Source organism: Chiloscyllium punctatum, chromosome 11 (assembly GCF_047496795.1).
Source record: "Chiloscyllium punctatum isolate Juve2018m chromosome 11, sChiPun1.3, whole genome shotgun sequence".
In the NCBI taxonomy this organism is placed as follows: Eukaryota; Metazoa; Chordata; class Chondrichthyes; order Orectolobiformes; family Hemiscylliidae; genus Chiloscyllium; species Chiloscyllium punctatum.
The window spans coordinates 16,437,659-16,451,684 of NC_092749.1; positions in this window are offsets into that span (position 1 = coordinate 16,437,659).

Genomic DNA, 14,026 nt, shown 5'->3' on the forward strand with positions numbered 1-14,026 from the left:
AGTGTCCAGGAGACATGTCTGGGTTTAAGCATGTGATGAAGTCTAGGTTGAGACATCGGTGTGCTTCATGAAGGACAGCTGCAACTCCATCTTAGCTCATTGCACGTTGCAGTTTAGCTGGAGCATGCCTGAGAGACTTTACAGCGCGACTGAGTGACTTGTTAATCACTGCAGAGTGGAGCAGTTAATTAGGTTTGGTGTTGTACTTGATATAGACTTATTTATAAAGGATTATGCCTTGCACCACTTCCCAAATCACTTCACAACTAATCAACTACTCCCTCGACTATGATATCAGCCTTTGGATTGTAACTCTGGAGTGGGACTGAAACTCACAACCTTCTGATTTAAAAAGGTACCATTAGTGCAAATGTGTTGTTTTAATCATTGAAATGGCCACTTCCTTCTCCCTTGTACAATTATGCAGAATAAATGAAACATTCACCAGATTGCGTTGATGAAGCATTGGTTTACACTGAAAAATTAAAGTTCTAGCATCTCGCATTTATCTGAATTAAACTCCATCTGCCACTTCTCAGTCCATTGGCCCAGCTGGTCGACATCCTGTTGTAATCTGAGGTAACTCTCTTCGCTGTCCACTACACCTCCAATTTTGGTCTCATCTGCAAACTTACTAACTGTACCTCTTATGCTGGCATCCAAATCATTTATGTAAATGACAAAAAGTAGAGGGCCCAGCACCAATCCTTGTGGCACTCCACTGGTCACAGGCCTCCAGTCTGAAAAACAACCCTCCACCACCACCCTCTGTCTTCTACCTTTGAGCCAGTTCTGTAAGGGATACGGGCCGGGTGCTGGCAGATGGGACTAGATTGGGTTGGAATATCTGGTCGGCATGGATGGGTTGGACTGAAGGGTCTGTTTTCATGCTGTAAATCTCTGTGACTCTATCACTTTAATCCCATGCTCGCACGACACAGAAAACACTGGGGTTTGTAGGATTGATCATTGCTTTAATAAAAATACAAGTGGCAGAATAAGACACAACCCCTTTGTGGGCCAAGGGTCTGGAAACAGGATAGAATGTGCTCACATCTCAGGTCTGCTGGATTTCCTGTCGATGAGGCGCAATTGCTGCCAGCTGTAGATCAATGATCGATGCCCAGTTCTGATTCCAACCAACTTGGTTTTGTGTTTTCCACCCTCTCTGGTTTCACCAGGTAACTGAAAAACTTACATCTGGAAACTCTATCTGGTTCACAGCAATTACTAAAATGAAATATGATTTGAGGAAGAATCTCTTGGCTTCTGTGGTGACCAAACAGAACTGCTAACTCCAGAAGGGACTGCTGGATGATAATTAACATAGAGTCCTCACAGTCTTTTCAAAGCCAGATTTTCCAGAAATTAAGGTAATTAAACCAATCTCTTATCCCCTTGAAAGATTTGCTGGGCTGCTTCTCCAAAGACACTTGATTTCGAGTAAATGGCAAGTGAACTAAAGCACAAATTAAACAGTTCTGCAAAGCAGTCACCCAGTCGTTCTTTTATCTCTCCAGTACAGAGGAGACCACACTGTGAGCGGTGAATACAGTACACTAGATTAAGTGAAGTGCAGGTAAATCTCTGCTTCACCTGGAAGCTGTGTTTAGGGCCTTGGATGGTGGGGAGGAAGGAGGTAAATATCACACCTTCTGCAGTTGCAAGGGAAGGTGCCGTGGAGCTGTGGGGGAGTTGGGAATGACGCAAGAGTGGACCAGAGTGTTCCCAGAGGGAATGGCCCCTGCAGAAGGCTGACAAGGGAAGAGAGGGGAATATGTGTCTAGTTGTGGCGTCCCTCTGGAGGTGGCAGAAACGGTGCCTAGTGATCGTTTCAATGTGGAGGCTGGTGAGATGCTGACCAGGGACACCTATCATTGTTGTGGGAGTGGAGGGGAGAAGTGCAGGAGATGGGTCGATCAGAGGACCGTGTCAGTAACTGTAGCATGGAATTCCCTGCTGAGGAGAAAGGTGGACATTTCTGAGGCTACGCACCCCCCCCCCCCCCCAACACATTAGAACAGATACGACGGGAATGGAGAAACTGGGAGAATAGAATGGAGTCCTTATCAGAAGAAGGATGTATAGTTCAGGTAACTGTGGGAGTTGGTGGGTTTGTAATGGATATCAATGGCCAGCCTATCCCCATAAATGGAAGCAGAAATGTTGAGGAAGGGTAGGCAGGAGTCAGAGATGGACCAGGTAAATGTGAGGGTGGAAATTGGAAGGAGGTTTGATACGTTTTTCAAATTGTTCAAGTTCAGAAAGAAAGAGGAAAGAGTTGTGATGAGATTACTCAAATAGGACTGGATTGAGGAATAATCAACTAGGAGAAAGTGAGGACTGCAGATTCTGGAGATCAGAGTCTAGAGTGTGGTGCTGGAAAAGCACAGCAGGTCAAGCAACATCCGAAGAGCAGGAGAATTGACGTTTCGGGCAGGAGCCCTTCATCAGGAATAGAGGCCTCATTCGTGATGAAGGGCTTATGCTCAGAACATCGATTCCCCTGCTCCTTGGATGCTGCCTGACCTGCTGTGCTTTTCCAGCACCACACTCTCGACTCTGGAATGAGGAATGTTCTACGTACCCCACAAAGAGACAGGCATAACTGGGGCCTGTCTGGGTACCAATGGCCACCGCACTGACCTGAAGGACGAGAGAGGAGATAAAAGGGAAGTTGTTAAGAATGCGGATGAGCTTGGCCAGGCCGAGGAGGTGATAGTGGATGGGGACGGTTCAGAACTTTATCCAGGAGGAAACAGAGAGCCCTGAGACGGTCCTGCTGGGGGATGGACGTGTAAAGAGATTGTACGGCCAAGGTAGAGAGGAGACTGGAGAGAGGAGGTTGGAGCCCGCAAACTGGAAATTCTGAAACTGATGTAAAGCTTCTGAAGGTTCGTGGGTGTAAGTTGGACAAGGGGAGTAAATCAAGACAAGGTATGACCCTCTTGATTGTTGTCTGTGTATCTTGTGTATTCTCAACATTTGTGGAATATAATTTCAGGTGCCCTGCATTTGTTAAGTGCCTTCTGAGACAAACTAATAATGTTTTAATGGAAAAAAGGATGTGAGGTTGGGGTCATAAGGAGGACACACATGGGGTATGGGCAGCGGGTTAGTTGGGAAGTGCTTAAATTAACCAGGAATGCTATCTAATGTGTATATTGAAAAAAAAATGTTGAGGCACTTCTTGTTGGCTTTCAGGATGTAAGAAGCAGGAGTTGGATCAGGCCATTCGGCCCCTCAAGCCTGCTCCACCATTCAGTGAAATTGTGATGGAGCATTAGTCTTCCATCGTTATCACCACGATCTTTAACTTTCTCCGTACCCAAGAATCTACCAACCTCTGGCCTGGTGAAACTCAGTACCTGAGCATCCTTAGCCCTCTGGGGCAGAGAGTTCCCAAGACCCTCCGAGTGTAAACATTTCTCCACATCTCAGTTCCAAATGAGCCACCCCCTTTCTTTTCCTGGGACCCCTAAGCCCCCACGTTCCAGATTTCCTGACTGGGGGAAACACTTCCTTTGTGCTTACCCTGAGAAAAGAACCTTCAATGAGATCACCTCTCATTGTTCGAACCTCCAGGGAATGTAGTTTGAGATTAGACAGCTTCCCTTTCTGGTGACAGGTAAGTAATTCACCGCATTCCCAGAGGGCAGGTTGAGGGGAACAAACTGAGCCCTTACAGGGAGTGCACTTGAGAAAGACTGTTGAAATTTTACTTTTTTTGCTTAATTTTTCCACTAAATACTGGGAAGAACTGGAATGTTAACTGGTAACTTTATTTCGTTGTTTTTCTACTTGTACTAAGAACAACAGTAATGCCTTACATCTGTGTTACTGCTGGTCTTGTACCTAGATACCTTCATACCTAAGATGGTGCCGTGTGGGGCAACATTATACACTTTTTACTGTTCCCCTGTATTTCTGTACTTCAGTACACACAGCAATAAAGGCCCCAGTGGCTCAGTGGTTAGCACTGCTGCCTCATAGCCCCAGGGACCCGGGTTCGCTTTGTGTGGAGTTCTACATTCTCCGTGTCAGCGTGGGTTTCCTCCAGATGCTCCCACAGTCCAAAAACGTGCAGGTCGGGTGGATTGGCCATGATAAATTGCCCCGTAGTGTCCAGGGAGGTGTAGGCTAGGTGTATTAGCTGTGGGAAATGCAGGGGGTGGGTCTGGGCGGAACACTCTTGGGGGGGGGGGGGGGGGGGAAAGGTTGGTGTGGACGTGTTGGGCCGAATGGCCTGATTCCACACTGTAGGGATTTTATAAAAATAAAGCTTACATTAAGTCATTCTCAGTCCCCTGTGAAGAAAGTGAGACTTGGGGGCGATAAAGGAGCCAGGAATAACAATAGTGACCGATTTGTCCACATTGAAAGGACGCTAATCTCACTAATGCAGCGGGTCAATGGCTACAGATTTACCAAGGATGAACCAGGTTTGAGGAAAAACGTCTGTAAATACATTGGAGTTCCAATTCAGTATCGGAACAACGGGGCTGGATGAGGCCCGTTATTCCAGAGAGGGGGTGGAGGGTTTGTCAGCTTCTCCCTCTCCCCTTGCGGCACACGATCCCCACCCCCGTCGCTGTCTCCCTGTGTCCACCGCTGCCCCCCCCCCCCCCCCACCTCAGTGAGGCCATCCTGAGAATCACGCCTGACTCCAGCTGAATGTGACTGAGGTTGCCTCTTGCCTGGGTTAATTATGAAGAGGCGAGTTGTTGATTAACTGGCGTCGAACAGAGAGGAAACGAGGACTCAGGTGGCAGGTTCCTTCAGCGCTCCAGACCCAGACTGTGAGTGGCTCATCAGGGGTCAGGCCTTCGCAAGAAAACTTCAATCAGAATTCTGCAGCAAGATTAAAGAGAGCTGAATTACACAGAAATGTGTCCCGTGATATTAAGTACCCTGTCCTCCCCAAAGGCAAAACTCTGTCAAGTGGGGTTGGGTCACTAAAGGTCGACGGAAATAGATCCTTGGGTTTGAGTTTTAAATGATTTGGAGTTCAAAAGCAGCTTTGAAAGCATGCCATATGTTGCAACACACACTCTCAAAGTCCATACTGGATTAGTGGTGCTGGAAGAGCACAGCAGTTCAGGCAGCATCCAACGAGCAGCGAAATCGACGAAATCAATTCCTGATGAAGGGTTTTTGCCCGAAACGTCGATTTCGCTGCTGGTTGGACGCTGCCTGAACTGCTGTGCTCTTCCAGCACCACTAATCCAGTATTTGCTTTCCAGCATCTGCAGTCATTGTTTTTACCTCACTCTCAAAGTCCAGGCCATTGCTTTCTGCTCAAAACTGTCCCAGAACCCTCCAGCTGAAATTCCTCCGAGCCCCACAGTCCTCAGTTGATCCCAGTACCGGCCAGGCTGACCCCGGGGTGGGGAGATGATCACGGGCTGGCGAGTGACGGGTTGGAAAGCTCAAGCCGCGTACAGCCATTGTGTCAGCAAACCTGGCAACTGTTCTGCGCACAGCAAGATCCCACTGCCGACCCTGCGACTCGCACATGGCACGGTGGACGGGCACATACATTCTCGCCCTGCAGTCAGGAGAAGGTCGTGGAGTTCGGTCTCTCTCCAGTGACCCTGGCGGGAATTCAAAAGCTGACGCTCCAGTGCGGTGCTGAGGAGGAGCCGCCCAGTCAGAGATGGCACCTTCCAGATGAGGCGTCAAACCAAGCAATCGTGTGCCTTCTCAAGCCAAGGTCAAAGCCATCATCGCCATATTTCAAGGAGGAGCAGAGGTGTTTCCCTTCCATATCCTTATCCCTCATTGAATATCACGGGAATCAACAGCTTATTTGATTATTGCTACATTGCTGTTTGTGGGAGTTGGCTGTGAGCAAATTGGTTGTTGACATTTCCTGACGTTAGAACAGCGACCACCCCTTAAAACGTGCTTCATTGACTGTAAGGCTGCCCTGAAATGCCCTTTTGCAAAACAAGTTTTTTAAAAAACGGAATAATCTGGGTCAATGTACTGATGGTAGATGGGGGTGAATATTGTTCAAGACACATCTTCCTCTTTGAATTAATGCAGTGAGGTTTTTCTTGTTCTGTTGAAGAGCAGAATCCTCTCAACTACAACGAGAGTCACACCCTGGATTAAAGCTGGAGTGGGGGATTTTGACCAGGATGGTACCTACTGAATATAGCTGGCATTTTGGCAGGTAGCTTCAGTGCACCAGCTGGCATGTGCGTGAGTGGGTGAGATTGATTTATGGCAGCATTGGACTTTCCACACCCTCTACCCAGTGGTCTGTGGGGGACTCATGGTATGAAGGTGCATGATGGTGCACAATGCCAGCTGGGAATGTTGGCGAGAATGTGGCCAGTACCAAGCAAGAATCACCGAACCTGTGAGTTCCACAAAAGCAGGGCCATGTCTTGTTTCCAATGATTTGAACATTGATGTTTAAAAGTCCGCTCTTTGAGAAACTGTACACACGTGTGCATGTGCTTGTGTGAATGAGCGCGTGTGCACTTGTGCTGATATTTCATAGAATCCCCACAGTATGGGAGAAGGCCATTCGGCCCATCGAGCCCATACCAATCCTCCATAGACAATCCCATCCTCTATCCCAATCCCTGTAACCCTGCATTTCCATGGCTAACCCACCTAGCGTACACATTATGTGCAATTTCCCATGGCCAGTTCACCTAATCTGCACACCTTTGGACTGTGGGAGGAAACCGGAGCACCCGGAGGAAACCCACGCAGACACGGGGAGAAAGTGCAAGCTCCATGCAGACAGTTGCCTGAGGGTGGAATCGAAGTGGATCCCTGGTGCTGTGAGGCAGCAATGCTAACCTCTGAGACACCGTACCACCCATATTTATATGCACAGATGGGTGCTTGCGTTTGTTTATGTGCATGATTCGGCATTTGTACACATGTATCTGCTTGAGTGTATGTGCTTGTGTGAGTGAGGGAGAGTGTGAGTACCTTTCTGTATGTCTTTGCTTGTGAATGGATATACGTGCAGTGAGTCTATGTGAGTATCTGCTTGTGTGTGTGCCTGCACATATGTGTGTGTATGTATGTTTGTGTGTGCATAAGTGTGAGTGTTTGTGTGCATTTTCATATGTACTCGGGTGTGTGCATGAGCACCTGCTTGGTGCGTGTATGTACTGATGTCGTGTATTGAAGCAATGAACAGTCCCATGTACCTCTGTGTGTAACAGCAATGTGCACATGTCCCCGTGCATGCATGTGTGTACGTCAGTGTGTGTGTGTGAGAGAGAAGGGAATGTAAACCATAAAATAATCTCTCACCTCAGCTTGAGAACTGAATTAGATTGACAAAGGACAGGCAGGACTTCAAACAGACAGCGCACTGGCGCTTACATTAAAGTAACAGATGGGTGAGATAAGCCCCACTCTAATTTCCAGCTCTGAAACCTGACCAGTGCCTTTGACCCATTTCTAAGACCTTCTCCATCAGTCACCAGAGCTCTTAAGCAGCAGGACATTTGAGCTTAATGGCTGATGAGTGTTTCACGTTGACAGTGTTTCATTCCAAAGTGCAGGAGATCAGGAGCCTGAGAGAGGTCAACAGTAGATCAAGTGCTTTCTGCATCCCCTTGGACTGACTTAGAAGGTTCCACACGTCTATTCTGAAGCAAAGTGACCGAACTTTTCACCCAATGGCCCAGACTGATAGCTATCCCTGTCCACTACCTTGCAGTACAGGCCTTTGACACATTTCTCTTTGTGGAATCTTGCTGTGCACGAGCTAGCCGCTCCATTTCTGACATTATCACAGCGGCGAATGCACGTCAAGAAAGCACTTCACTGGCTCATCAGGACGCCCCGAAGTCCGGAAAGGTGCTATGTAAATGCAAGTTGTTCCTTTCAGAAGCAAACGCGCACAGCCTTGCGCGTGGAGTGAAGAAGAAAGGGCGAGAGTGTGGACAATCGGAAATAAAAAGAAAGACAAAAAGAAAGACAAAAAGGGTTAGGGTTAGGGTTAGGGTTGTCCTGCAATAGGGTTGGGTTAGGGTTAGGGTTAGGGTTAGGGTTGTCCTGCGATAGGGTTGGGTTAGGGTTAGGGTTAGGGTTAGGGTTAGGGTTGTCCTGCGATAGGGTTGTCCTGCGATAGGGTTGTGATAGGGTTAGGGTTAGGGTTAGGGTTACCATTTGCATAAGATGGTGGACCCATCGTGTGCTGGAGCAGACCTTCAGACAAACTGTTCTCAGATGTTATGACGGCAGAATGGGGAGCAGTTTGGTCTTGTCTGGAGACTCAGGATCTCCTTTATGGACTGGCTTCTCCATGTTGCCAAAACTTTACCCATATCTTCATTCTGTGTATTACCTGAAGGGAGCCGCTTAATGTGAGCACATGGACAATAGAAAGAAGATAGGCCTGAAGATGTGATTTACTGCTGTGGTGCGTTCACCCCCAGTATATAATGAGCACAGAATCAGAGAGCCAGGACACACTGGTCTCCAAATCTACCTCAAGGTTCAGACCCTTCCGATGGAGTTATGAGAGGTATATTTGACTGCTGTCTGCTCTGTGCAGATGAGGTAGTGGGGCGGTGGGTAGTGCCCCCACCTCTGAACCGCAGAGTCACAGAATTGTTACTGTGCAGAAGGAGGCTGTTCAGCCCCTCATGCCAGCACTAGCTCTATTATCCAGTCCATCTCTATTATCTCGTGCCAATCTCCTGCCTCTTCCCCATATCCCCAGACACCATTACTGTCCAAACAAAAACCACCCACTGCCATCTTGAATGCCTCAATGGAACCTGTCTCTATCATGTTTCCAAGCAGTGCACTCCAGACCCTAATTATCGTCAAAAAGGGTTTCGCTCACATTGCCCTTGCTCTGTTTGCCTGTCACTTTAAATCTACACCCTCTTGACCTTGTATCCTCACCCTATCTACTCTATCTAGCCCATTCATAATTTTGAAGCTCTGATCTATTCTCCTGTCATCCTTCTCTCCAGAGGGACCCAGCAACTCTGTGTTCAAATCTGAGTCCAGGACGTGATAGCTGACGAAGGTGTTTTCTGACGTGACCAACCGGTGAAATATCCAGCAGCGAAGCCTTCAGAGCGAGACTGAGGCCAGGTGCTAAGACTGGAAGTTCTCCATTCAGCCAAGTGGCAGGAAGGACATTGGAGCCTCCACTATTCTGACTCTCATGGGGTGTGGGTGCCACTGCTAAGGTCAGCATTTAGTGCCCATCCCTAATTGGCCGTGAATGGCTTGCACAGCCATTTCAGACAATAGTGTAGACAAGCCAGCCTGGACTTGATGGGCCAAAGGGTCTCCTGTACGATTCTACGGCAGTTAGAAGTCAATCATATTGCTGTGGGTCTGGAGTCACATATTGGCCAAACCAGGTAAGGATGGCAATTTCCTTCCCTCAAGGACATTTAATGAACCGAAAGGGTTTTTAAAACAACTGGCAACCTTCTTCCCGTCACTATGGTTACCTAACGCCATCTCCCAACATCGCTTGTTCCCTCCCTCACTCTGTCCATCTCACATCACAGCTCATCTGCTGTGGACATCCTTGTCTGTTGAATTTTGAATTCCATATTTATTAATTGAATTCAAATCCCTCCAGGTACCAGGGAGGGTTTGAACCCAAGCCCCTAGAGCCTTAGCTTGGAATTGTGGATTGCACATCCACTGACATTACCAGTGTCTCCCCCAGTATGCATGTTGCCATAGCAACTCAGGGTCACTGGGGAACAAACATCGCGAAAAGCTCAGTAATGCCAAAACCTTCTCCGGGAGCAAGCTTGGCTTTGTGGCTGCTGGAATTGGAAACTGGGCCTGTTTTCCATATGTATGAGTTGGTCTTTGTCACTGGGGTCACAACAAGGCCTTCTGTCTCATGGGAGTTGGGGGAAGGGAGGGAATGGTTAACTCCAACTGAACTCCTACCAACCCTAACCAAGCATACTGCAAGGGTCCACTTTGACTGATGGCCTAATTTTCCAACTCTCAAATCGGAAAGGTTCACATTGTGCATTCCTGCAAACAGCCAGTGTACTCACTGCATGACCTCTAGTGCTCAGTGAGCTCTCACTGTGATTATTATTAAATTATTGAATGTTTTATCCACCACAGAGCAAGTTCCTCCAAATAAATGTTAAGAAACTGCTTTCAGTTTCCACACTGTTCGCTCGCCAAGGACTCTGTTCCACTTCCTGGCGACAGTCTGAGATGAAGTCAGGATGTTTGTAACATTCGTGTCATGTCTGAACCTCTGGCCTCATCTTCTTCCCGTCACTATGATCACCTAATGCCATCTCCACAACATCGCTTGTTCCCTTTCTCTGTCCCACATCACAGCTTATCTGCTGTGGTTATCCTCGTCCGTGCCTTTGTTAGCTCTCGTCTTGGGGAATGTGAGGACTGCAGATGCTGCAGATTCAGAGCCGAAAAGGATAGTGCTGGAAAAGCACAGCAGATCAGGCAGCATCTGAAGAGCAGGAGAATCATCGTTTCGGACATAAGCTCTTCAACAGGAATGTCGGGTCGGAAGGGGGCTGAGAGATAAATTGGTGGGGGAAGGTAGGCAGGAAGGCGATAGGTAGATGCAGGTAGGGGTTGATGGTGATAGGTCAGTGGGGAGGGTGGAACACAGAGGTGGGAAGGAAGATGGACAGGTAGGACAGTTCAAGAGGACAGTGCTGAGTTAGAGGGTTGGATCTGGGATGAGGTGGGGGGGAGGAGAGATGAGAAAACTGGTGAGATCTAGACTTGACCTTTCCACCTCATTCCTGGTTATTCTTCCACAGGGTCAAGAATTCTCTGATTTATATAACTTGAGGCTATCTGAGATTCTGCTGCCTGTGTCTTCAATTGCAGAAAAATAACTTTGTGGCCTCTTCCCTCGCTGTCTCCGTAGCCTCATTCAACACAACAACCCTTTGCCGTCTCTGCCCTCCTCCCTTTCTTGCATACTCCCAACTTTAATTGCACCACCATTAAAGGCGATTCCTTCAGCTCCAAGCTCTGGAATTCCCTCCGCCCCCTCCCCTTGAATTTCTCCATCTCCCTATCTCAGTTTCCTTACAGCTATCTCAGGCTTTTGATCATACATTGTAACGTGTCCTGATGTGGCTTATTTTGCTTTCTAATAATCTTGTGTGAAAGGCCCAGAGAGTTTTTATTGTATTAAAGATGCTATATAAGCATACTTTGCTGTTGTCAGTGCACAAGGGGGAGGATAGAGAGAAGAAGATGGACAGGTTTAGGGTGAGAGGGGAAAGATATAAAAGAGACCTAAGGGGCAACTTTTTCACACAGAGGGTGGTACGGATATGGAATGAGCTGCCAGAGGAAGTGGTGGAGGCTGGTACAATTGCAACATTTAAAAGGGTGGGTATATGAATAGGAAGGGTTTGGAGGGATATGGACCAGGTGCTGGCAGGTGGGACTAGATTGGGTTGGAATATCAGGTCAGCATGGCCAAGTTGGATTGAAGGGTCTGTTTCCATGCTCTAAATCTTTATGACTCTATGACTCTATGAGATAGGACAGGTCAAGAGGGCGGAGCCAAACTGGGGGGTTGAATCTGGGGAGATGAGGAAACTGGTGAAATCCACATTGATTCCATGACTATATTTCCCTCCCCACCCCTGTCAGCATTCCGCAGGGACCATTCCCTCTGCAACTCCCATGTTAGGTCCTCGCTCCCCCCCACCAACCCACCCCCTACTCCCGGCACCTTCTCTTCCACTGCAAGAGTGTAAGGCCTGTGCCGACACCTCACCCCTCATCTCCATCCAAGGCCCCAAAGGATCCTTCCACATCCAGCAGAGATTTCCCTGCACATCCACATACTTCATCTACTGTGTCCGTTGTGCTTGATTTGGTCTCCTCTACATTGGGGAGACAGGACGCCAATTTGCAGAACGCTTCAGAGAACATCTCTGGGACACAGGCATCAATCAGCCCCACTGCCCTGTAGCCAAACACTTCAACTCCCTCTCCCACTCTGCCAAGGACACACAAGTCCTGGGCCTCCTCCACCTGCAAATCTGACCCCTGGAGGAAGAACGTCTTATCTTCTGCCTTGGGACCCTCCAACTACACAGGATCAATGTCGATTTCACCAGTTTCCTGATCTCCCCTCCCTCCACCTTAACCCAACTCCAACCCTCCAACTCACCACAGCCCTTGTGAACTGTCCTACCTGTCTATCTTCCTTCCCTGCTATCCGGTCCACTCTCCTCTCCAACCTATCACCATCACCCCTTCCTCCATCTACCTATCGCACTCTCAGCTACCTTACCCTCAGCCCCACCCCTCTCCCATTTATCTCTCAGCCCCTTGGGACTTCCCACCCACCCTCCTGCCCCACAACATTCCGAATAAAGAGCTTATGCTCAAAATGTCAACTCTCCTGCTCCCTGGATGCTGCCTGACCTGCTGTGCTTTTCCAGCACCATAGTTTTGACATAAGATATAGGAGCCAAATTAGGCCATTCAGTCCATCGAGTCTGCTCTGCTATTCAATTATGGCCAAATGTTTCTCAACCCTATTCTCCTGCCTTCTCCTCATAACCCCTGATCCCCTTACGAATCAAGAACCTATCTGTGTCGTAAAAACACTCAATGACTTGCCTTCCATAGCCCACTGTGACAAGGAGTTCCACAGATTCCCCACTCCCTGGCTGAAGAAGTTCCTCCTCAACTCAGTTCTAAAAGGTTGTCACTTCACTCTGAGGCTGTGCCCTCGGGACCTAGTCTCTCCTACTAGTGGAAACATCTTCTCCATGCCCACTCTATCCAGACCTCTCAGTGTCTTATAAGTTTTAATCAGACCCCTCCTCATCCTTCTAAACCCCTTCGAGTACAGACCCAGAGTCCTCAAGTGCTCCTCATATGACAGGCCCTTCATCCACAGGCTAGTTCTTGTAAACTGTCACTGAATACCTCCAAGTCCTGCACGTCTTTCCTTAGATACGGGGCCCAAAACCACTCACAAAATTTCAAATGCGGTTTGACCAGAGCCTTGTACAACCTCAACAGTGCATCCCTGGTCTTGTAGTCTAGCCTTCTTGAAGTCAATGCTAACATTGCATTTTCCTTCTTAAATGCCAACTGAACCTGAATACTCACCTTAAGAGAGGCTGGGAATAGATTAGATTAGATTCCCTATAATGTGGAAACAGGCCCTTCGGCCCAACAAGTCCACACTGGCCCTCTGAAGAGAAACCCACCCAAGCCCATCCCCTATTTACCCCTGACTAATGCACCTAACACTGGGCAATTTAGCAGGGCCAATTCACCTGCCCTGCACATCTTTGGACTGTGGGAGGAAACCGGAGCACCTGGAGGAAACCCACGCAGACACAGGGAGAATGTGCAAACTCCACACAGACAGTCGCCTGAGGCGGGAATTGAACCCAGGATCCTGGTGCTGTGAGGCAGGAGTGCTAACCACTGAGCCACCGTGCTGCCAAATGCTGGGATATTTTTCACTGGAGCGTAACAGGTTGAGGGGTGACCTTGTTGAGGTTTACACAATCATGAGGGGTATGGACAAGGTGGTTAGAAAGGATCTTTTCCCTAGGGTGAGGGAGTTCAAAACAAGGGGGCACATTTTTAAGATGAGAGGAAACATTTTGAAAAAGGACACTTTTTTCCACAGAGAGTGGCACATGTGTGGAATGAACTTCCAGAGGAAGTGGTGGAGACTGGTACAGTTACAACATTTAAAATACGATTGGAGAAATACATGAATTGGAAAGGTAGGGTATAGGCCAAATACAGGCAAAGCGGGAGTAGTTTAGTTTGGGAACATGTCTGGTGTGGACTAGTTGGACTGAAGATGGATTCGTGGTGCTGGAAGAGCACAGCAGTTCAGGCAGCATCCAACGAGCAGCGAAATCGACGTTTCAGGCAAAAGCCTTTTGCCCGAAATGTCGATTTCGCTGCTCGTTGGATGCTGCCTGAACTGTTGTGCTCTTCCAGCACCACTAATCCAGTATTTGGTTTCCAGCATCTGCAGTCATTGTTTTTACCTAGTTGGACTGAAGCGTCT